We start from the raw sequence: 23,473 nt of genomic DNA, 5'->3' as shown, positions 1-23,473 counted from the left end.
GGATTTTAGTATATTCATACAGAAAATCTCTATTCGCTATTCAGTTTTCGTAGAAAATTAGCCCACGCTACAAGCCACACTCCATTTACAATAACGGGCTTGTAAAGACGCATACAAAAGAAATTATACAACACATTCGACTCGAACATCTGCGGGGTGAAAATGTTTCAACAATGCTTGTAACATTATATTCCATTAAATCACCCTGAATGGGGCATATGTCATGCAATATATTGCAAGTTTTGTATGCAATTCATATAAGCTTGTTTTCTACGGTTATATATCCTGGTGGCAGCGCGCAACGCCTGGAATATGATATTAAAGCTGGGCGAGCTTTTCCGCATTTTCCTAGTTTTTCTGAGACCCCTTTTGACGTTAAGGTTGCAAGAAATGTAGAAAAATAACGCGACGATGTGATTGTTTTACCTATTGTTTTCCTCGTGCGATGAACGAATAATTTATAAGAAAACTATCTACTATTTTGATGAGTAAGCTTATTATAAAGCTTATTATTCCAAGTGTACAAATCAATTCTCTATTCGGTTGCAGTTTGAATTTACATTTTTATGTCACACATATATGACTGAAAAATTTTTCTCGACAAGCGAAGAAATTTTCAGATCAATTTATCAGCATGAATTATGGTAGTACTTCTTAGCATCACACAGATATAACTGACATAGGTATTAACTTGCTAATGAAGAAATTCTCGAAACTATAATTCATTTGAAATACACATGTAAGCATAAAATGTATCAGAGGAATATAATATTAAAATATTCTACCATTGCATCAGATATCAGAATATATAGTCATCGCATCGCAAATCCGTACAAGTTGCGGGATACAAACGCCATAGCTATAAAGCGATAAATTTATAAGCTTCGCAACCTTCGTTACACATATCACATAGGACTCTACCTTCGTCTATATCAGTCTTTCTCAAAGTGGGCGATATCGCCCCCTGGTGGGCGATATTGAACTCCAGGGGGGCGATGAAAGGCCTCGCGAAAAATGTTGGTTGTTGTATTGTATTTACTTTACATTTTAAAGTTTACCAGAATTTGTATCCCAACGATTAATTGGTACTTTCAATGTTTGGTCGTGTTTCCATGGTATTTGAATGATTTTGATGCCATTTTATAGCTTTTTACCAAAAATTAATATACCAATTTTCAACTCACTTGGAGTTAAATACTAACATATCCCAAAAGCATTTACCGACTGTGTTGGAAATTTTTGCATTTTTAGGCCAATGAAAAACGGCATTAGGGAGATTAAATTTAAATACTTTTATTAAACACAATTGTAAAAAAAATATTTATTCTTCCGATCAATTAATATTGACAATGCATGCAAAGATAATCATTCTATAATAAACTGTTCCAAATTTCTTTCCATGACGTAATCTGATTGGAAAGTTTTATTAGCGGCAAGGGTATATGTTCTAATTGTTTAAAAAAGGGTCATTTACAATACAATTGCTTTAAAAGATATAGATGTAATACCTGTTCTCAAAAACATAATACTCCATAAAGATAGACTAATTCACCAGGTATAGACAACCCCGCAATGATAGCGGTACATACAAATCTCCCGACGGGGGGGAGTGCACCTTTAACTACGGTAATTTTAATATTTAAAAATTTTTGCATATAAATATCTGTAATATTATAAATTGAAACAGTCTAGAAAAGTAGAGTAATGAGTGCAGAAGCATGTAAATTAGATCAAGATATTTCGCAAAGATAATAGTTGTTTTTATTCCTTTTTTTTTGGTGACGGGATAATTCTATATTACAGTTCACTAAATTAACTTTTAAAAGTGATTGCACCCAACATTTTTCGCGTAATTTTTAAAAGAAAAGCCATGTCGCAAGCAAAAAAAAAGATGCGTCAGTACAATGCAGAATATATTAAATATGGATTCATAGAAAATTCTGTAAACCCATGTATGCCTTTATGCCTTCTGTGAATAGAATGCATCCGGATAAGAAGGATAAAAATGTTGATTACTTTCGAAATCTGGAAAAGATGTATATTGCTCAGCCTAGTGTGTCAAAACTTTTTTCTGTAGCTGCTAAGCAGGACGATGACGGACTTCGAGCGTCATACAATATCTCTCGGTTAATTGCCCAAACAGGTAAACCACACACTATTGGAGAATCATTAATTTTGCCAGCAGTAAAAGAAGTTATAACTACTGTGCTACATAAACCAGCAGCAGATATAATTCGCAAAATTCCTTTGAGTAATAGTTCTGTGCAAAGACGAATTGATGAAATGGCTGAAAATATTGAAGAATTATTATGCAATCATTTGAAGTCTTGTAAATTTTCACTCCAATTGGATGAGTCTACTTTACCAAATAATGAAGCATTGTTGTTGACTTACGTGAGGTTCATTAAAGATGAAGAAGTATGCCAAGAACTTCTATTTGTTAGAAATTTAGAGACAGATACAAAAGGAGAAACCATATTCAAAACATTGGAAAAGTTTTTTGATGAGAAAGATATTCCATTGAAGAATATTATATCAGTTGCTACTGATGGTGCTCCAGCTATGAGGGGTTGTCAAAAAGGATTCATAGCCTACCTAAAAAATAAAATTCCCAATGTTCTTGCTGTGCATTGCGTGATACATCGACAGCATCTAGTTGCCAAAAACTTAAGTGAACGATTGCATCAAGCATTGCAACATGTCATCAGAGCTATTAATAAAATCCGACACAACTCTTTAAATGAGAGATTGTTCAATCAGCTGTGTACCGCTAATGATGAAGAATTCAACAGATTGTTATTTCACACAGAAGTGCGTTGGCTATCAAAAGGAAATTGTCTGACCCGTTTTTACAATCTCTTTGACTCCGTTGTTGAGTTTTTAGAAAATAAGGACACACAGTTGTGTAAAGACCTGATATCATCAAAAAATGATATAGCATATCTCACAGATCTTTATGCATTACTCAACAATATGAATCTACAACTTCAAGGCGATGGCTTAAATTTAATAAAAACAAAAAATATCATCGCTGCTTTTATAGCAAAACTGTTATTACATAAGAAAAATATTGGCAGACGGGAGTTTCATAATTTTCCAAATTTATCGGTATCGTGCAACGAAGACTTGCTCGTGTACTGCCAACATTTGGAAAATCTTCATGAAAATTTTATTGAAAGATTTCAAGATATTTTGAATTTGGAAATACCAGGCTGGGTATTAGACCCTTTTTCAAATGCAAATGTAGAAGCATCAGCCCAGCTAGAAGAAGAACTTATAGAATTAACAACAAATGAAGAGTTAAAAATCAAATTTAAAGATGGTTACCAACAATTTTGGCTACAGAAGTCAATTCAGCACTTATATCCTGGCTTGTGGTTGGTTGTTCAAAAATTTTTACTAGCATTTCCATCGTCATATTTGTGTGAACGTGGATTTAGCACTGTGACAATGCTACTTACTAAAAACAGAAATCAGTTGCAAATTACCAAACGCGGTGACTTACGACTGTTTTTGAGTGCAATGGAACCTGATATTGACAAACTTGTAAAAAAACATCAAATTCATCCTTCTCATTAGAGTTTGAAAATAAAATTTTATATACTGTTTATATTAATTTGATTATAATATATAAAATATATGATTAATGTCATAAAGTTGCGTTTTATTTGCTTTCACTGGTAAAAATGTCCAATTTAGAATGTAAGGTTGCATCAACTAATATATCACACTATAACTATATTAATAAAAGTAATAAAAGAAACAGTTTTCAGAGATTGTATAAAAAATTTGGTAGGGGGGCGATACAAAAATTTTGATCTTCAAAGGGGGCGATGGTAGGAATAAGTTTGAGAAACGCTGGTCTATATCTAGCTCACCTGAGGATAGGTGAGACAGGGTGTAAAGCACTGTCATTTAAATCTGAACCACATATCTTTACCATTGACTGAAACTTGACAGTAACCATCAGAACTAATGCTTGATTCATTTTATTGCAATTTATTTTAACCCTTTTGCTGCCGGAGTATTTTCTGCAATGACACTGCTATACGAGCCAGTAACCCGCCCAAATTTTTTTTTACAACATATTTATAGATTTCCCAACCATTTTCAAAATTAATGGAAATAATGTCATTATATCATTTAATAGTTTCCAGTTACACTTTTAAGAAACTAACGATTAATAAATTAAATTGGAATTTTCGATAACTTAACAATTTAAAGATGATAAATATTAAAGCAGATTTCACCTACCTATATAGAGGCAAGTCAATTAGAGTAGAACCTTCGGAATTCGGCCAAACACATACTTTTATATACAAAAATATAAAAATTAAAATAATAATTATATATAGCTATTTGAGATATATTACAAGCAATAACAAGATAAATTAACTAGATTTAAATTGCTATAAAATATAATTGTAACTTATTTATTGGTTTTCAAGGTAATATTTGAATAACATAATAGCTTTTAACTTCGGACAGAGGCCGTTTTTCGGAAGTGTTTTTCGCAGGAGCGACACTGCTGTACGCAACAGCGATCTGCCCAGTACCACTATTGAACGAAAAAAAAAACCAATATATTGTTGGTATTTAAAAATTAAAAAATACAGTTCTAAAAAACTAAAAATTACTATAAAAATAGAATTCTCAATAACTTAACGCAGAGTAATGTTGAAGCAAGGGTCAAAACACTGGATGTCGTCTAAAGTCGACAGTGGTACACAATGATGGTTTCCTTTAGGCGACACTCGTATCGAAAGGGTTAAACAACAAGGAAGCAGACCAATATCTTTTAATATTTTGAACTATCAACTGTCCACTCACGAATGCCTTCTCTCCCCGGTCTCTCCTAAATGCGGGCAAGTGTTACCTTTAACACGTGTAGAATATCTGAGCAAACTATGATTGTGAGTACATGTTCAATCCATACCTGTATTATATTGACCTATAAATAATTCTAGCTCCCATCGCCGCGTCAACGATTGACACTTCTGCAACCGATCAATGTCATAAGCTTCTGAGTCGATCCAATTTCACGAAAACTGAGCTTTCGGCTCTGCATGCAGCGATATCGCAGGGTGATTAATTTATTAATATGCATGTAGGAGGAACAATGGAATTAAAGTGCCTAATTTTGTTTCATTTATTTCTGAAGGAAAGTACTCATAACCTTCACTCATATTTCAATTTATCATTTTAATATATATTAGTTTGCTTTTATAGACATAAAAAAATTGGGAAAAAAAGTTGAAAAATAGCAATTTGTGTTTCTTCAGTAGACGATGCATTTTTAACACTTTGGGGACGGATGTCCACGTCAGTGGACAAACATACTCTGTGAGGCACATGCTATTTTATAAACAGTGACTCAGTTTGCATCGAAAAGTTAAATAAATTACATATAGCAGTGATAAACAGTATTGTATTTTGAAAATAATTTTAAATAGTATTTTTAGCCTTTTTCTTTGCTATATGGTCTTTTTTTAATATTTAAAACGACCGAGCGCTTTTAAATATGGCAAAACGACTAGTAAATTTTGTGAATTAAGCAGTAGTGAAAATGAGTTTCAAATAGACATTCATATAGATAAAATTTACCAAATTACTATTCACACTGAAGATAGGTGATGATGATATTATCCAACCAACAAAAAGAAGAAGTTCGACAAAATAATTGAAGAGCGAGAAGACATTAGCGAATGTGCCGATTCTCCTTCAATAATTGAGTTTCACATAAATCAACAAACACCCCCACTACAAATACCAAGCAATATAAGACATCCAATAGATTATTTCATGAATGAATGAATTATTAGACAATATAATACAAAAAATAAACCATTATGGCAGCAAAAAAATGACCAAATATACTGACTACTAATCAGTGGCATATTCTGAATGCTAGTGAAAGAAAAAGGGATTGTATTGTCTGTTCTGACAGAAAAGCACCAGGAGGAGGCGGTGAACAACATTTTATTGTAAAACATGTCAAAATCAACCAGCTATTCCTGCTGACAGAAATCAATTTCGAGTAGTACGATGCCCGATCTCCAAATTTAATTCTAGGGCGAAGGATTAAACTGTTTTGTCAGAAAATCGTTTATGAATCATTAGTAAGTTACCTTATAGATGTGTTTTGAACGAATATTGCTATTCGATAACCTCTGGCATACGTAAATATAAAAATATCACCATTACTACCCCCTCGCCTTCGGTTATCGGACCGTTTCTATTAGCTGTCGGCTTTACACGTTCGGCATTGAATTCTGCTACCCATAGTTCGATATGTGACTTCGCTATACGTCTCGTGTAGTGGGTCATATATCACAAAGCTGGCACTATAAATCGCAGCATCCCAGCTCACTGACTGCCGCTTGTCGAACTATCTGGATTCCGCGCTATCATACACATCTCTCCCTACCTGAGATTATAGTGCCGAACTCAACAGAACAGAACATCCGAGTTCGCGTACTATTCAAGTTTAAATAACAATCAACTTTGTTTCCGACGAGTTTACGCTTTCCGAACGCAAGTAATTCTCCTGTTTATCAGTAAGGAGCGCTTGCCAATACGACGCAGGGCACAATCGACCAAGTTTGGGGTTAAGCTGATAGACGTAACATCATTGCTGCACTTCTGGTTCTGGACTTGTTAAATGTAATCAGCTTCAACTAAAAATTCATATTGTCTCTATGTATATGCGCAGAATGATATTTTTGAATGAGTTTCATGCTATTTTTATAGTGGGATCTCTATTAGTAATTTCTCTCTAGGATTACAAATACATATATCTCATATTTCATCAATGGTGTTGCTCAAGTTCAGTTTTATTTTGGAATTTCTATTTTTTATTAGTGTTTGAAATGAAAGTCATATTTTTGGAGATGGAGGTAATTTGTCTTTTTATATATTGTATATAAGAAGGCCTTAGATATAGGAAAGTAAGGCAAAATGGCATAGTGTTTTGTGTTTTTAATGATACTTATTAATTTTATGATATTATAACCAGTCTTAATCGATTTTTATTCAACATTGGTTCATGGACTATCAGTAACATAGTCTTTTTTCTAATGAAGTGGGAACTTCAATAATATATTCATTAAAGAAAAATGCAACCAATTACAAAACCTAATAACATCGATATTGAAATGCTAATTTTTAAGAAGTTAGTTCACAAATAATTTTTTGTTCTTTTTTGGGACATCAGCACATGAACCATGAGCACAAAGGGAACAATCGTAATCCTTCTTCGTTGGGCTTGGAAAGGGAAAAGAGGTCTTTACTATAAATGGCAGTCTCTTCTTTTACCGGTAGATCCTTTGGTCTGTTTGTAGAAGTAGTTAGAGTAAAAGTTGAAAACCAATCACCTTTGACAAGTTCCAATTTTATTTTTGCTTGACCTTGAATAAACTACCCTGTAGTGTTTGCAAAATAGTGCTATACCATTTTGTCCTTTGTATAAGTATGTCAATTTTTCCAAAAGTGAACAAAAACGAACAAATAATTTAAATTTCATCAAGCACATGATAATTGCAATAAGTTCCTGCATAGGTTCATTGATCTTAATAGAAATAAATAGAAATAACAATGAATAGATACCCAAAAAAATATGACAAAACCACTCTAAAAATAAATTTCTGAAAGTGCAAAAACGTTTGAACTGATTACTGGGCGCTACTGTGGCAATGACGCTCGACATCTGACAGGATCATCATTATACCTTTCTTTATGTTAACCAGTTGCAAAAACTAAACTAGTTGCTGTGTAATTTTATCCATCTACACGATTTTTTCCGTATTATCCCTACATTTTTTTCATTTATTTATTTATATATATACATTATTTTCATATCTCAGTCAGGGAGACGTGCTGGTATGAGAGATTATGAAAAACAGTTTTCATATTTTATATATACATTTCATTTGACTATTTCATTAATATGATACCTACTTGAGCACAAATTATGAGATACATACATACATTCACAATTGTAAATTTATAGAAATCCTTTGAATCAACGCATTTTTTTAAAATCTATGTATCTATGTATCTGTTATTCAAACTAATTATTATATATCCCATCATTTATTTCCCTCGTATTATTAAATTTCAGGCTTGCAAATTAGGATTCGATCAGTCGTTTAGTACGGTTCTGTCGTAATGCGCGCAAAATCGCACTTTGCGTTTGACAAATGACCTATGTAATGATTAGGAAGGTGAAAGGGTTTGCATTTGGTTCCGTCTCTCGCATTGAGAATACACACGACCTGCCCTTTGCCCCGAACTTTGTCCTCTTTTGCCATACACGCCCATACGGATCGCAGGGGTTCCATTAATTTTGCAACTTCGACTTCCACATATAAATATATATCTGAGATATATACATAAATTCACACTCAAATATACATATCTAATGATATTGAGACTTGGAAAAATGCATAACATTTTTTTTAAATATGCTGTTTCTCCGACTTACAAAAATTGAATTTGAGATTCATAATTATTATAGACATATGAAAAATATTTAATATTTGAGTTTAAATATAATTGAAAATATATATAAGCAAAAAATATTTTAATTTTTATCGACAGTTTGTAATATATTGGTCTATTGTTCTATTCTTCTTTTAAACTTAATTTATTACTTTCATGAAATTTATGTATTTGATTCTAAAAGATATTCTTAAGGCATTTATTTTAAAGGTAATAAGTGTCCTTCAAAAGATTTTGATTTGTTTCTAAAAGATATTTTTAAGGCATTTATTTTTATTAAAACTAATAAAGTAATTTGGCTCTATATATATATATATATATATATATATATATATATATATATATATATATATATATATATATCATCCAGCCTACAACACACAGATGTTAATTACCACTCATAAGTCGTGCATCGGATAACACGGACTTTCTAGTAAAAATAAATAAATTATAAATATATATTATTTATTTTCACTGATTATGAGAATTTCAGTTTTTTAATGCAGTTTTTTAAAAATGATAGAGATTTTTTTTGTTGAGAAGCTCTGGCAATATTTCTACCTGTTCCATTTGATAGAGCGGTAGAGGTATTCGATGGCGCTTGACTTGTTTGTTTTAATAAACGTTTTTATAGAAAAGAATTATGTTCTTGGTATACAAAAAAACTTGAAAGTTATGTAGCAATAAATTAAGCAACATTTTCGATATTCAAATTCGATAATATTTAGGGTCGATGTCTTTTATGTGTTCAACAAAAAAAGTTGATCATTCAATATATTTCTATCGTCCTTATACATTTTTATTTATATTTTCAATTATGGATAGTATTCATTTTATTGTAACAGTGAAAAATAATGATATAATAAAACCTGTAATATATTTAAAGAAATCAAGTAATGAAAGCAAGTGAATTTATTTCAATTTATAGTACAAACGGAGATATAATAAAATATGAAATATGAAAAGAATTTTGAAAATGTTTTTACATCAATAACTGATCTTTAATTCATATTCCGATCATTGATTATAACTGATAATGAAATAAATGTGTATATTAGTGGGTGTTCTATGGCGTAACGATAAACGCGCTGGACAACCTGATATCATGCAGCAACGATGTCCATTTTCACTTGAAAATAGAGGTCAAAAATATGTTGTCAATTGAAAATAGCCCATTTGACTTGAAGTTTTAGACCCCTATTCTTTCCTCAATCGAGTGGAAGTTTAACTCAGGCCACGGATCTGCCCTAGGGCAGTATTACCTATTTTTATTACTATTGTACTGCTGTTGTTATAGTGTTATAATGATAAGTTTTAAAATCATTGTGAGCATGTTTTTGTGGATCTACTACTAAAGTCTGTCTATGGTCGAGAATCATCGTGAACTTTAACATTTATCTCTGCATCTGCATTTCTGTATCTCTATTTTGTGTAACAATACATTTTCTGTCAACTTTTCTCTCTATTACGAAGATTCTCCTGAAATCGTTCTATGAAAATATATATTATTCCATAACATGTCTGAAAAGTGTTTGAATCAGAACAGCATACAATCTTTTGTAATCCAATAAACGCCATGAAAAGCCATATCATATGTCGTATTTTATTTTTCCTCTCTGTGTAATATATTTGTTGCACCATCTTTGAAATCGATAGCTTTTGATAAAGCACCTTCATATAGGTAGACATAACGTCAAAGCAGAAAAATGTCAACGCAAAATTTAATAAAGAAATTTCAAAAATAGGTCGAAACGTTTATGCAACTTTTATAAGCTTTTAGAGGAGATTCACTGAGAGTAAAAAAACGATAATCGCAGCAGGTAACATTCTATGCAGAAATATAAAAAATAGCAATTCAATTAAATTCAATAAAATTGTAAATAATTTTATTTGGTATTTCGTCAAAAATATTCATCAGCAGAGTTGTAATAACTATTAATTCAATTCAACTTTTATTGTGATCGCTCGTAGAAATATTGTTGAAAAAAATCTAAACTTTACTTGAGCTATTGGCGATGGACCTTATTACCCGTGGACCTTTAAGCTCTACCCTATATGTAATTTCACACATCTGACTACTGTTTTTATAATGATATTTTTATCTGTGCTATCAGTTTTCTAATTTAGTCTTATTGTATCAACTTGTTACTTCTATTTTATTGTTCGAAATATAACATCTATAAATTTACACTAGGTCCCTGTTACCGGATATTTTAGAGACATGTGTGATTATGTTCACGTTTTGAGGCAGGATGAAAGTAATAAAACTACTCGAATTTCAAAACAATGTCGATTTTATTATTGTCGCGTTGTTATCTGTTATAATATGTTTTTATACAGTTTTACAACGCATCTTATTTAAGTACGGTGTGAAATTTTGAACTTTTTTAACTATCGAATTATTGAAATGAAACGGTTTCCTTCTATGATTATTCAGATGTCTGATGGATAGGTATACCAAAATAATATTGTCGGGAATAATTTTTAATTTTGTCGCATTATAGAATTTATGGAATAACAAGTAAAATTATATAAGCATATAAAATTGGCTTTAAACATTTAAAATTCTCTAACCAATATCAGTGATTATCAAAATTGACAGAATTTAATATATAATAATCTTTTTTTACAATACTGCTCTTGTTGTGTTAGGATGGAGTTTTTTGGCACATGAGTTTGGGTGATTTTCACGATGGTTTTTGTATTTGTCTGAATGAGTTTGTATTTCATCGTTTGCTATAATATCAGCGACTTCATGTATCAGCCAATTTGGAACATACTTTGGGGCCCACAACTTTTTTTTACAATTTATTTTAACATCATTGAATTTTTAGGACATTTGATATGGGAGGTGATTGCCATAGTTGTTTGCCGTATGTCCAAATTGGCGTAATTTGGTTTTGCTCAATATTGGCCAAATGGCTTAGTATAAGACTATATCAGTGTTATATCACTGATATAAACATAGTTTTTGCATTATGTATACATATGCCATGTATGAACCTTATTCTTTAGTATTAATGAGTATTGAAATTAATTTTAATTTTCTTTTTTTTTTCAGGTGAGTTTGAGTTCATGAAGTTTAATATAAGGAGAGAATTTATTATGGGTAAGCAAATACTTCATTGTCTTTAAAAACGTATCAATTTATATTACTGCCAAGAATTCTACAATAGTTGAAAACACATTCTAAATATTAACAGCTAGCTGTAAGGGGATAAATTGTTATAGTGTCTTTGAGTTATAAAATCCTATTTATATCAAAGGTTGGTATATGGTATAAAATAGAGCCTTTGGTATACGAATTAGATCCGTGCTTAATTAGAAATTTTTCTATTATAAAATACCATTCAACGATCTTCACAAAAGATGTTTCTAATATTTTAATTTTATACATTTATTACTTCGCATGTGTTCTGTCCATTAAACTATATATTATATAGATCTACCTAGACGAATCGCAGAAATGTTCCCCAAATCATTTACAAAATATATTTTTGTAACTCCAAACGCAACAATATTCCATTAGACAAAACGCGCACGCATAGATTACACATGCGCGAATGTAATTCCAGAACATATTACAATGAATAATAACTTCATTTTTTGTGAAAACGCGTTTTGTTTGTTCTAGTAAAATAATTCTTATGTTTACACCATGAGAGCAGCAGCTCACGGAGAAATGAGTTTATCAACGAAAAAATAAGTGGCTTTCTTTTCCTCTCAGGAGAGCAAAGTTAGATTGGTATCATCTGCAACATGAAATATTAAAACACTCCATCAGATATGACGACGACAGGGGCGCCCTGATGAAATGCCTTGCTCTTATTACGTGCCACGAATAGAACGTCTGGATCAGGGGTGCACAACCGAAAAGGATAACCGAATTTCTAATTTCTATTTTTTGCGAATCCAAATTGGTTTGAACTTCTTGTTACTGATGATATGGCTTTAAGGTATATCAACTTTTATATGCAAATAGTGGTGGATGTTTTTTTTAATAACTAAGAATGTTTTGTAGGGATAGAACGTCGTGACACGTGTAGAAATAGTGTATATATGTCTTTTATTATATTAAAGGGTAGAAAGGGTAGAGAATTTTCACTGTTTTCGCTATTTTTAATTCTTACCTGGAGTTTAATCAAATCTTACCATACTCTGTACCATATACAGTTGAGTGTCGGATTACTGGTTTATAGTGAAAAAGTCACAATTTTTAACATATAACATTAAAAATAACGTTAAAATTTACAGAAATGTTCATAAAATTGTCCATCTGGAGGATTATTGGAGGTGTTGGCCTATCGAAGTGTTAGATTAGTGATTAGTCTACTTATTAATTTATAAAATATAGGGGGCTGAAAAAGATCTTTAATAATTTCTATCGCATTGTGGTTGTGTTGTAATTTAGTCTTTTTTTGTTAACAAATCGATAACTAAATATATTTATTTTATTTTCACTTCATTTTCACTAATACTTTAGAATATTATAAATTTAACTACTAAATTTTATATATTTTGCAATCAGCAAACAATATTTAAGATTCACCTTTTTCTGCAGTTACTAGATATGTTCTTCTACGAATCATCTGCCCTTTTTCCCTCTTGAAAAGAACGCTTATATTCTGGTTAATCTTACTTTAACAAACATGTTCTGCAAGTTCAAATACAGCAATTTCTATTATATTATGCAATTAATTAATAAAATATTAATTGCTGTCATTAGAGAAACTATTCTAAAGATGCGGGACTCAATTACTTGAAGTCCAATTATAACTCTTTCAAATATAATCGTTTTGTCAACGAGCTTTTTCAATTGATGAGGGCTCATTGACAAAACAAATATTTCATAAAGATAACAACATAGATAAATTTTAATATGAGGGTTTGCACCGGTCTTTAAAAGCAGAATACGTTATTTTAATTATGCAATATGTTATAATTATTGTACTATACATCGTAATAGAATTAAAATGTACACTCAGGGGCCAATTCCTCAATGCAATTTACCCTGTCTCTTTAATCTAAAAGTAATATTTATTTTAAAAAATCACTTTTACTTTTTTCTATCTTTGTATCTTCAGATTTTAATATGTTTGATTTTTTAATATTCATGCACTGTTTGTTCACATAAGAAAACATTTGTAAAATGGTATAATCCTGTAAATCAGTGTATGCAATAATCGATCGATAAGTTAAAGCATCTAATTTTATCGATTGTAACCTTTTCGTCGCAGAATCTGAGAATTGTTTTAAAATCGTTCCAGCGTTTCTAAATTATACAAAATATTTTGCTCATTTTTCTTCGATATTGTTGAGATCTAAAAACCAATCATTAAGTTTGGTGGTTTTAATATATACATATCTTAATATCAAAATAGTATGGGTATATGTGTTCTGTCTTATTGCACAATGCCAAATTTCTTTGTTGAAAATTCAGCAAGTCATATAAATTATTTCATTTTAATGGGACAGCGCAGCTTCAGACGATGTTTAATTGCATTTTAATTTCGATTCGTATAATTAACAATATGATATTTAAAGGTCAAGCAAAATTTATGAATATTTTCTTCATATGATTCGCTGGTGGTAAATAAACACTAGCCTTCGCTTTCGAGATATTACCTCTCTGCAATCATTTCAGTTTCATATATATTAATTATGCAAACAAGGCAGTTGTACGTGCGCATGTAAAGATTTTAACCAGCTTCAATGTATAATTAATATGTCAGCGAAAACCTCGCCTGGGAATATAATATGACGAAGAGTAAATATTTATTTTAAGTCGTATGGCCCTCTGTAATTACGCTGTATTATTATTTCGGTTTTTGCATTTTCTTTTTCAATATCAGATACCCGTTCGAAACCATAATAATTTATTAGGCTGATATCACATCTGAATTCGAATTTTTGTTCATTACAATACAGATGTCAAATATCTTTCACCTGTTCTATCGTTTAAAACTAGAGAAAAAAAAAGTTTCTGCACAAACTTGTTAAGCAAATTTATTTTTCTGATTCATTTTAATGTAGCAGTAACAAAATTCTCGCTAAAGTGATATTTTGATTTTTTTTACTAAACTTTCAATACGGTTATAGTTACGTGAAAAGTTTGTTAGGAGAAAAGACGCTGAATAAAATTACGAATGAAACGTAATATAATTTGATATGTGTGTCCATAAAATTTGTTCGAGATTTTCCAATTTTTTTTAAATTTCCAAGCTCAGATTGTAGTCACGATCAGATTCCGCAATTTTATGTACAAAAAATATCAAATAATTATTTTTTATTACCATTTAATGTGACAATCGCCTAATTGGTAATTTTATTTCGCGCTCATTTGTATGTTTCTCAGCAATACGGGGAACATTAATTTTAATGGGGAATTGGTAATTGAAGTTTTTGTTCTTTGATGTGGAGTAATTGTCTTATATATTTGCGGTAATAAATGAACGGCTTGGTTGTCGATATTGCTTTGCCACAGTTCTTTTGGATTTTATTACATTTTTGACTGGTCGTTAATTTTTTTGTTTTTGTGTTTATAGTTGTTTGTCGGGCATGATTGGCGGATATATGTATATATATATATATATATATATATATATATATATATATATATATATATATGATTTAGTAGTTAGTTTTGATGTTGAAATATGTGAGTGAGTTCTTGAGGGCGATACATCAAACAAAGAAAAGCCAAAGATTTATAAAATAATCTTTATTTCCAAACGTTTCGACATTCAATTTAATGTCATCATCAGTGGATATGACGTTGGTTGGTTACATATAGAGAAGTGTACACAGCACTAGAGATTGGCACTAACATTTATACAACTAACTTGTCAACACTATGCATTTTTTATAATTTTTCGTATGATGTAAACAGAAGAATGATAGTTTTATTGAACAAAAATGTAAGTAGAATTATGTAATTTCTGCCACGACTTCTGTACTTTGCGAGTACCGAGGCATGTATCAACATGTTTTGACAACAACTTTGAGCGTTTTCTATGTGACTGCATAGCAAATACATAGCATTTCACAGTTTTTAGTACCAAGAAAGAAGTATAAAATAGCGTTGCAATAACACCGCCATTTTGCCTGATAATTGGCCCATAAGTCTACAACAAACAGATAATTGGCCCATAAGTGTTCGAGACAAGTAGTTCTAAGTAGTTCTGATTTTTAGAAACAATGATCCAGTGATATATTGGCATCTTTATGAGGAAAATATTTGTTTCATTTTATATTTCAATATAAACTGATAAAATTCATTTTAATTGATGAGGTCCTTTCAATACTTACATTTTTGAAATTTTTTAGACATTCTCATAAAATAGAAATATTCTCGCAATATTTGAACAAAGTGCTTTATTATTAGTAATGTGTGCTTATAAGTTTATTTAAGTTATACCAAATTATTTTATAATTGAAAAACCCAAGACTATTTTGTGTATGAATGTTTAAAATATAATATGTGAAAAAAATCAGCGTTATTAATAAAAATAATCGAACCATAAATAATAATAGTTTGTTTCTCCAAACATCTGCCCCAAATGTATCGTTCGATGTATATCTACACATTTAAATAAATGTTTACCGAGAAAGCGATCTACATATAGTAAGTTTTCATATTTCCTTAAATGATCTTCCCCAACATTGTGCCTGGCAGCCCGCCAACACACACGACCGTAGATAGAACCGATAAGGAAAAATTATTTCTTTTAATATCTGAATAAATTTACGAGACAATGTCTCGTGCAACGTAAGATTAAAGGCCTGTATCCTCCGGATTCTTTATTGCCTCATAACCAGATGGGTTATTATGGTACTACTTTTGCTTTATTTATACATAATACGGTAATTAGTACTTGTAACTGAAATTTACGTAGCGATATATTTTAGATATATTCATGGAAATAAACCAGCCTGAAGTAGAAACTTACATGTATGTATATCACACACACACACACACATATATATATATATATAGGTATATATATATATATATATATATATATACAGGGTGCCTCAGAACTCAACGCCAAGTCGAACCGGCATGATAGTATTGACTGCCCTGAAAAAAAATGTTTCACGTTGTAAGGAAATTATGAGCTTTGGCTAAATTATGACCATTTTTCAACATTGAGCTTTGATTAAATTATTATGACCATTTTCCCTTATTGTTCACCTAAACTTTGGAATCGAAACCGTGAACAACATTTTCGGTTATATATTATGTTATTATAGTCAACAATAATAACATAATTGCCTCAAAATTTCAAAAACTGCAACCATTTTCCCCCAGAATCCTCCAGTATTAAATGAATATTTTATAATTAATAATTAAGACATTGTAATTAGAAGGAGCTATCAGTGAATAGTTATCCTCTTCACGCCATTTTCCATAATTGTCAAAAATTTTAGCCTAATGTACATTGTATAGATTGCTATGATAAATAAACAAAAAAAATCCCCAGCATCCAAAAGCTTTGGTATCCCGGAAGCTGAAGCTTTTGTTGAACTATGAATTTAATTTTTTTAAAGTCGGTCGACTTTGAAAGGCCTATCTTAAAAAAAAGTTACTAAATTGGGTGTACAGGTTTCATAAAAAATTGGCGCTGCTAATCATGATTGTAAAATGGTAAAATACTTGATAATTGTATTATTGAAAAATTTCGAGTATAAAAATAAAAAAGCACGATAATGCCTAACGCATTTCGCTCACTGCTTGCGCATATAACTGATTGTGAGCAAAAAAAAATTGACGTTTTTTTTATAAATAGTTAGGCTTGGAATTAAAAAAGAAACTTTCATTTTAAAGAAGACATTACTGTTAAGATGTGTAGAAAAAAAAACGAAATGAATAAAAAATATACTATACTCATAGAGACAAAATATAGAGATATTCATATAGAGTTAATAAATCATGAACCTGGAGCATGTTTAAAATATTATTTTTGCGATTCTGAAGTTACTGAAAATTAATGTACATATAATAGTACATTTTAAGTACGGTTAAGCGTACAGACTCGTGTGGACGAATTCAAGAGTTCGGATCTCCCTCTGGACAACTCGTGCAGCAGGGATGTCCATTTTCACTGAATATATATATATATATATATATATATATATATATATATTAATTTTTATTTGGCCTCGCTTACTCTGAGCATTTAGCCGCCTACAACATTTTTATTTATTTACATTCTAATTTTTATATCATTTTTCAATCTATATATGTATCCTATTCTATATTCTTCTCATTGTTCTTCTTCTTATTTTCTTCAATCTTGCTCTTTTTTTCAAATTTCTAATTCTATTTAACTTTCAGCTTCATTTCATTTTTTTCTTCATTCTTCTTTCAAGTTCCAATATTCTTCTTCTTACTCCTAATTCAATTCAACTATTCGAATTTTGTTACTCCTAGGTTTCTTAATTTTTATTCAAATTCTATTTGACAAATACAATTTTTATTTGATTTCAAATTAACTAAACACATTATTTTTTCATAAATTCTAAGTCATTGATAGGATTTGATCCGAAGAGCCCTGTCGTGTGAATCGAGCACGCTACCAAGAGAGCTATGCTCGCCACGAAAATATAATTCAAATATATGTTTTCAATTAAAGAGAGTCCATTTTGGGCACTGTGGTGTGAAAGCCTGAATCGTGTTGGAGTTTAACTCAGCTAACCCTAGGGCAGTATTACCAGTTATTATATTAGTGCATATATTTTGTGCAATATGAAACTAAATCTCACCACCTCGTAATTATCCGTCTATTAAATCTTCTAATGTCATCTGTTACTATAATCTTTGATATATCTCCTATAAATGTACCATTCTGATGTGTGTTGTGTATTCCTCTAATATTGTGACGATACGTAACGATCGAATGTATACAAAGCAATGAACGCGCGGTCACTCGAATCCACACGGCCCTTCTTCTCCTTCAGTCATTGTGGAGCATCGGAAAAAATAAACGACCACAAAACGTCAACACAGAAACAAAACCAAAATGACCTCACAATAAAAAAAGAAACCTAGGAAGGACACAATGAGAGAGGCCCCAGCTCGAGAGGGAACTCGTCGCACCGGTTGTTTAGTTACAGCAGGGGAAAGGAACCTTTTGAATACTGGGAAAGGGATGTACTGGAAAGGCTAGTGCAAATGAAGGTATTGAATCGTCATAACACAATTTGATTATGAAATTTCTAACACTAGCATTGATAGATGTAATAAAATTTCAGATTTAGGAGTTCTTTTCGATTCTGGTTTGTTTTTCACGGATCATATAACTGATATTTGCAATAGAGCACATAAATCTTTAGGTTTGATACTGAGAAATTGTAAACAATTCAATTCTAACAATGCACTTCTTTGCATGTACTATTCTATTGTACGTTCAAAATTAGAATATGGTTCGATTATTTGTTATTCTCATCAAATCCACAACTCTGATGTGATAGAGAAGGTTTACCCTGAACGTGGCTTTTTGACCACAACACTTTACTAAAAGAATTTGGTATTCCTTCCGTTGCCTCACGTCGATTTATCTGTACAATTACGTTCTTATTTAATCTTTGCAATAATTCTATAGACTGTCCTCATATTCTTAATCAACTATCTTTTAATGTTCCAAGGCTATCTACGCGTTCACAATTATTTTTCAATTATCCTACTCCTAAATCTAATTCTCTCTTAAATTCTTCTATTCTACTTATGTCCTCTAACTTAAACTTAATTAATAATGAAATAGATATTCACAACACTTCGCCTAATCAAATAATCTCCATCTGCACAAGTTAACCTTTTTATTTTGTTTTCAAATATCTCATTATTTTATCCTATTCTGTTCATAAATAATATTGTTACATTCCGCATTATGTGTAATTTTATGTTAAGCATTTTATGTTAATAACTATATATTGTAATTTTGTATATATTTCAATTGTTAGTCATTATGTAAAATAATTGTATTTTTAAGTCCTTTTGGAAGAAATCTGTGGGCTATATATTTAAAATAAATAAAATAAATAAATAAATAAATAACGATTGATTTGTCGAACGGAGCAACATTTAAATATGATATGTTGTGGGCCAAATATAGCGACGAGAGAAAGAAAATAAGATTATTATATTAGATTTTTTAACTTCGTATTTTGTGGCATACATAGCTCAGTTGCTAGTATGTCCGATTCAGAAAACAAGAGATCTTTAGTTTGATTCGTTAGTTATGGTGAATACGTATATGACAATATACTTTTAATTAAATACATTAGTTTATAAAAGTATGTACATATGGAACAGTTCAGTATCATGTAAAAAGTTCGTCAGAGTTAGAAAAAGTAATAGTATTGGAAGTAAGTAGAAGAAAGATTAAGATAACGTAAAATATTGAATAGAGAAAGTATATGAAAATAAAAAATAATGTATATGGCTAAATGCTAGTGCAAAAAGAAAGAAAAAAAAACTTCATCTTAAACTATACTTACTTTCTTACAATTACATGTATAATATTTTATTGAATTTAATCCATTTTTAGTTTAATACATATGTATTATAGGCTTATTTTTGCCATAATAAACCCATATATTTCATCCAATATCTTATCACTTATTCTGTGATTGACGAATATACTCGTCATAAACCTTATTCACAGAACTTCAAGTTCTTCCAGGTGTGATCTTCCACTTACCCGGTTAATTGTAATATTTAGGTTGTGAAACTCTGCATTACGGATCAGAGTTGCAGAGAATGAGGCAAAAATTGACTCAAGGGTCGTGCGAGATTATTTTATATAGGTGCGTGGTAAAAATATAGGGTTAGATATGCCAGTCATTCAGTAGGACGACGTAATTGACCAATTTTAATTTTAAAAGCTTATTGAAGATTTTTTTGGATATATATATATATATATATATATATATATATATATATATACAGTAGAATCCGTTTAGTATGACATCGAAGGGACGCCGAAATCTCGTCATACTAACCGGTCGTCATTAAAAGCGTACTGAAGAAAAACTTTTTAATATGCAAATATGTTACATGTTTCAGTAATTTAAAAGAAAAGCCTATACAAACGTTTTAATTAAAAATAAAAATGACACATTAAAATTTAATATAAAATAAAATTGACATAGGGTAGGGCGGGGCACAACGGTCCCGACTTACGGTAATTATACCGTCTAAACCCAATGAACAACACATAACATACATCAAAGAAGCATCTATCGAACTATGTTCAGAAAAATTTACATACATACGTACATAATTCCTAATTATATAAATATTATATTTTTTACTATTTTTTAAACATTTGGTATCTGATCCATTTTACCTCACATACGGGGTAAAGTGGAACAACCAGGGGGCGGACAGATGCAATTTCTTCTATTAAATTTTAAGGGCATATTACGCTACATTATTGAACCAATGCAAAATATTAATTCTGTGGGTACATTTGTTACAAAGACAACACAGTATATTACATTGATCTGCTATTGGGCAGAAATATTCATCAGAAGAGCCGGAATAACAATTTATTCAATTAATCTATTGTAAAATTGCTGTTTTTTAAACTGTACTATTTTATTGCTTACATCGTAAGAATAACGGTGATGGCTGGTTATGAATTTATACATTTTTCGCCCTCTACTATCAAATATAATTGTTAAAAAAAAATCTAATTTTATTTGTTTATGAGATATCCGTGGTGGGCCATTAATAATTAGCCTACCCTACCCATAAACATACAAATGTGTTTTTTTAATGTAAGTGATCAGTAATTTTTGATTGATTTCTTTACATAATTTTATTGTAAAAACAGTCACTGGTGCTATTGTGCGCAAAAGACATAGCAATTGCTTTCGTAGACTTGGCCACATCATGTAAAATCATGTCGGTCATTATAATTGAACATATTTTTTTGCAAAAATGGGTCATTATAAGCGACATGTCAATGTAAGCGATGTCAATATATCCGACTATACAGCTGTTTTTTTAAGGAATTTTATATGGAAACCAAATTCCTAGTGCGATTACGTCATATTAAGCGGTTGTCAATATATCCGGTGTCATACTAATCGGATTCTACTGTATATATATATATATATATAAACAGCATTAAGTCTATGGAACTTAAATTCTTAAAATATTTAGCAGCTACGAATGCAATCGTGCTCAATAAAAAGTTCTGTTTTATAAAGGATTTATTTTTAGTTTTTACCATCAACAAATATTTAAATTACTAACTATATATTTAATCAAAAATTGTTATCGTTGGCATTTCTATATATTAATTTTAAAACTTTTTTATATTTTATAGTAATTTTTACACCTGTCCATAAAACGAGTAAAACTGTAGGAAAAAAAAGATTTTAAAAATACAAAACCTTTTGACAAAACTGACATGTTTTTACCTAATTGTTTGTTTAATTTAATCTAAAATTTAGTGAAAGTTTTTATAGCTCGGTCGTAAAATAAGCTTTTATAGTTCGTATGTATTATACATACGAACATACATTATACATACATTATTAAAAATAAGCAAATAGTATGTCGAAATATGGTTTAATATTGCAAACCCTGATTTTTCAACCTTGATGACCAAAGATCTCATATGAACATTGCATCTAAATCGATTGTAGATTTGATTCCAAATCTATGGGGATAGAACAAAACAATCAATCATTTTCATCCGAAACTAATGCAGAAATCGTTAAAATGCACCATGATTTATTTTTGGTTTTACATCTCACATTGGAATAATCTATATGTATTTTTTGCGTATTTTAATAGATATACGACTGCGTTGTTAAAAAAATTAATTGAGCTGACGAAGAGTTGAATTCAATTATTTTTATTAACCATTCATGCAGAAGGTTTTAAATTGTTATTTGTATTTGTTATTACAATCATTATTTTAGTGCGAATATTGGATTTAAATTTTTCTCATATAATTAACATTTTTATAAATATATTCTCCGCTCGTATCACTATTTAAAACAGTGTTTGGAAATTTATTTATTTTAAATAAATTCATTTATACACATGACGTAGATGTAACGATTTTGTCATCAAACTGTTCTGTTAAATTATTAGTTTTGCTAATAGGAATTTAGGCTATCGTATTCTGTCTTTGGGCACAAAGGTCAAATTTGACTTTGAGTCACCTCTACTTTCAAGTATTGTTGGTAAGAAAAATTTTAACATTACTTATTTTTGAGATATCGGTGATGGACCTTTAAGCCCTGCCCTATCCTATATGATCTCTAAGACTATTTATTACCAATGGCGCAATAAAAATACGCAATCTTAGTCTTATTAGCATGCTTGCAAATTTTACAAGTACCAATACGTGTAGGCACTCGTTTATCCATCTCTATGCAAGTTGTATGTTTCTTCTAACATTTTAACTACATACATTTTTTACTAGGTAGCTTGTACGATAAATATTCATTATCAATTAAAATACCAAGAGTCCCGCCTGCTGTTTTAGCTTTGACTTATTTTACGACCGTGACGGTACCTTTATATATACTCTCCCATCTTCAATGTGCTCATGTTTAGTTTAATCAGAAACACATAACCACTAAAAATAGATAAACATTAATACACGGGCATACTTATTTATTATATGTGATTCAGATATACGATTTATTTAAATGGACGATAGGTTCTGTAATTTTTTTGTAAATGATCAAAGTACCAATCGATTTCCTATATAGTCGGTTTTAAGGTAAAATGTATTTATTTACTCTCTCTTAAGGTAATATCCTTTACTCCTAATTTTTTATATACATTTTTGACAGCAATTAGAACTTGAGTCCTGTGAGCTGTTGTGCTGACTTCTTAAATGACGTTGTTTTTTATGGATTGCAACCCAAATGTTGTCTTAGCTCTCTGAGATGTATTTGTTATCACTATTACTGTAATACTGATGATTGTTCATAAAGGCCTTCT

At 30.4% G+C, this 23,473-nt stretch overlaps 1 pseudogene; it reads left to right on the top strand.

Annotated features, from left to right (window-relative positions):
- Window positions 1-1,870: 1,870 nt before the first annotated feature.
- On the top strand, window positions 1,871-3,579 carry LOC113374834 (annotated as a pseudogene).
- Window positions 3,580-23,473: the final 19,894 nt, after the last annotated feature.

This window comes from Ctenocephalides felis, unplaced genomic scaffold (assembly GCF_003426905.1).
Source record: "Ctenocephalides felis isolate EL2017-DRISC unplaced genomic scaffold, ASM342690v1 CF-g0.4_SCAFFOLD_01886, whole genome shotgun sequence".
NCBI classification, from domain to species: Eukaryota; Metazoa; Arthropoda; class Insecta; order Siphonaptera; family Pulicidae; genus Ctenocephalides; species Ctenocephalides felis.
This window is presented reverse-complemented; position numbering and strand designations above follow the sequence as displayed.